At 40.7% G+C, this 3508-nt stretch overlaps 1 pseudogene; it reads left to right on the forward strand.

Annotated features, from left to right (window-relative positions):
- Window positions 1-811: 811 nt before the first annotated feature.
- LOC123454026 lies at window positions 812-1110 on the forward strand (annotated as a pseudogene).
- The last annotated feature ends 2398 nt before the right edge of the window (window positions 1111-3508 follow it).

Here is a 3508-nt window from a genome sequence, read left to right on the forward strand (position 1 = left end):
GTGAGGTCAGTGAGTAAGACAGGAACGATGTAAGAAATACTAGGGAAATAATGTACCACTCTCCTCTAAAGTACTGGAATGCATCCTTTACAGCCGAGTATTTCCAGTTAGGCATATATAGCCCCATGCTCACCTTTTAAAATCATTCCATAGGCTTTGTTTTACTGGGTCCTAGAGGGACTGACAACACAAGAATTTGGGAACGTATCACAGATTTCCAAGCTAAGAGACTGAGTAGGTCAATTCTCCTCACAACTTGTGACGATGTATTTCTTGATTTTAGCACATCGTATAATGGCTTCTGTGATGCTAGCAGATATACAAGGGATAGGCACATTTAATTTTAATGGCATAAATGTTAAGTAGGCTTCATTAGGAAAAATTTTTAGCAATCTACACTATGTATTGAAAGTCGAGAACATTACCAAAATTAAAGTTAGAGCTTTTGCTAACATAAAGTGATTCAAATCATTACCTTTAGTTGGACTTTGTTTTTAAACTAACATTTTGTGAGCATTAAAGTTTCTTCTAAAACATACCCTCCCTTCACCAGATGTTCATGCCATGCTCACACACTCATATCATTACTTTGGATTTTCCTTGAAATCAAAGAAAAATACTCTATGCATTTTAAATGATTGGAGTTACTTCATAATATATTTTACATTGATATTTGTGAATACAGTTTTTGAAGTGGATTGTGAAAATTTGTGTTTAAAATGTCACATAAAAATATTCAGAATGCTGTTCTCACTCCCTGGCCATCTTGGCAGCTGCTCTTGGCTGGGGCCCGTCCCGCACAGGCAGGAAGATGGTGGCCGCAAAGACGAAAACGTCCCTGGAGTCCATCAACTCCAGGCTCCCGCTCATTATGAAGAGTGGAAAGTTCGTGCTGGGGCACAAGCAGACGCTGCAGATGATCAGACAGGGCAAAGTGAAGTTGGTCATCCTCGCCAACAACTGCCAAACTGGTGTTCATCACTGTAGTGGCAGTCATATTGAATTGGGCACAGTACGTAGTAAATATTACAGAGTATGCACACTGATATCATTGATCCAGGTGATTCTGACATTATTAGAAGCATGCCAGTGCAGACTGGTGAAAAGTAAACTACGTAAAAATTTTCTTTCATAAAACTTCCCAGAAGCTTGTTTTAAAAACAAACAACAACAAAAAAGTATTTGGAGTTTGGCATGGTGGAGCACGTCTTTAATCCCAGCACTTGGGAGGCAGAAGTAGGAGGATAGTTGTGAGTTTGAGGTCCCCCTGAGACTACATGGTGAATGTTGCAGGTCAGCCTGGACTAAAGTGAGACCCTGCCTTGAAAAAACAAACAAACAAACAAACAAAGATATTTATACTGGGCCCAACAGTTAATAACACTTGTTTGCAAATCCTGATGGCCTGGGTTTAATTCTCCACCACCCATGTAAAGCCAGAGTCCAAAATGGCACAAATGTGTGGTATTCATTTGCAGTGACAAGAGATCCAGGTGTGCCCAAATGCGCATGCGCGCGTGCGCGCGCGTGCACGCACACACACACACTTAAATAATAATTTTTAGAAAGATGATTATCCCTGTGAAAATTTTAGATTACATTTATTGAAATATTGGGCAGAACCCATATAAGGCTTATAAAAATAAAAGACTTGCTTTGGATTCTGGTCTGTTCATTTTTCACAGCTAAATTACTTTTCTACAGAGAATGCTACTGGAAAAAAGGGGGGGAAATAACTCAACATGCACTGTAAAAATTAATAAGAACCCAGAATGCTCTTCTTAGAAGGTATCGTCTGTTTTCAGGGTGTTCAGAAGTGAATAAACCTAGTATTGTATCAAATGCTCTCATGCTAAGTAGTTAACTTCCTAATTTCCATACAGCAAAATACGTTTTGATTCTAGTGAAACAGTCAACTCTTTTAAGGGCTTTGTGTTGGTCAAATCTTGAACTTAAAAGTGTAATTTAGTTTGAGGGGGAAAAAAAATCACAGTTGAAAGCCACATTTATTTGTCTCTTATTTGAAGTTTTTTTATAGCTTTTTTTTAATAGAGAAAGAGAGAGAGAGAGAATTAGCAAAAAGTATTTCTGGGGCACCTCTGAAGACTGAACACTGAATAAAATTGAGAATAATCGCCCCTGCATTAGGTTTCCTTCCTCCATACATGAGAACACTTCCATACGTTTGCTGTCTGAGCCTTTCTCATTCCCCCCCTCAATCACCTTCTGACTTCTGGAGTGGTGGGTCTTGTTTTTCTGAATCAGTTTGGGCTTCCTGGTTTTGAGCTCACTGGAGGGTCCAAGCCCCCTGCCTCTCAGGCTTCCCAAGGAGTCGTGGGAACAAAGAGCTGGCTCAGCGCAGAAGTGAGGAGAACCCTGTAGACTCGCTGGAGCAAGAACTCTGCAGGGCTGTTGATGACCAATATTGCATAGACAATTTCTTCTTCTCGATTACACAACTGAACATGACATTGAAGCCGCAGTTCAGGCTAGGTCAGGGACAGTGAGTGGATCGTGGCTGAGGACCTGGTTCGGATTAGAGCCTGTTCGAGGGCACTTGAGAGCTGCATTGACCAGACTCACCAGGTTCTGGGGATGCTTTTATGCAGAGACCAGGGACAGTGTACCAATTCATCCAGAATCAAGACATCCTTTAGAATTTAAAGTCCCATCACCAAGCTGTGTAGGGAAGATTTGTGTGTGTGTGTGTGTGTGTGTGTGTGTGTGTGTGTGTGCATGCAAAGCACTTCCTTAATGAACTCTAAAGTCAGATTTGATTCAGACATCCAGAAGCAAGCTACATAAATGTGTTCATTAGTATTTTCTACTAACTTTTCTGGATAGCCAATTTAGTGAAAGTCAATGTATCATAAACATTTCAGTATTATCCTCATTCATTTCCAGTTGGGAGCCTGATATTTTCCCTTGGTGTAAGAGCCTTGAATGTTTAACCAAAAGCATGATGTTTTTGCTTCTATATCTAGCTAACCACTTAAAAGTTCTCTACTACTTCCCACATCCCTCCATTGGAATCTTCTGCAGTATAGAAGGTGTGTAGCATATGCTCCTAAAAGCACAGAATGAAAAAATAGTAAAGTGGCCTGAAGGTCAAGGAGCCGTCCTAAGATTCACACATCTTGTCTTCTGCCTTTATAAAATGTGGGTTGCCATGGTGATGAGGGGATGGGGAATTAGGGAATGATGAGGCTGTTTTATGAGACTTTTGTGAATGTTTCCTCCACTGTGTCCAGCCTGGACTGCCAGGGTATTGCCTGATCCTCATTGTGTGCGGAGAGACAGTCAGTAAATTCGCGAGGAGTCTGTGTCTTGTCTCTAGGCATGCTTTAAGAGGACCAGTGCTCTGGGCATGTGTGCTTCTCTTGTTTGCACTGTAAGTCTCATTTCTAAGTATGGAATCAAGACACTGGATTTGCAAGCCTCATCAAGCATAAGGATACTATTTTTTTTTTTTTTTGTAAAGGTGATAGAAGAGACAGTATGTGAAGGC

Source organism: Jaculus jaculus, chromosome 13 (genome assembly GCF_020740685.1).
Source record: "Jaculus jaculus isolate mJacJac1 chromosome 13, mJacJac1.mat.Y.cur, whole genome shotgun sequence".
In the NCBI taxonomy this organism is placed as follows: Eukaryota; Metazoa; Chordata; class Mammalia; order Rodentia; family Dipodidae; genus Jaculus; species Jaculus jaculus.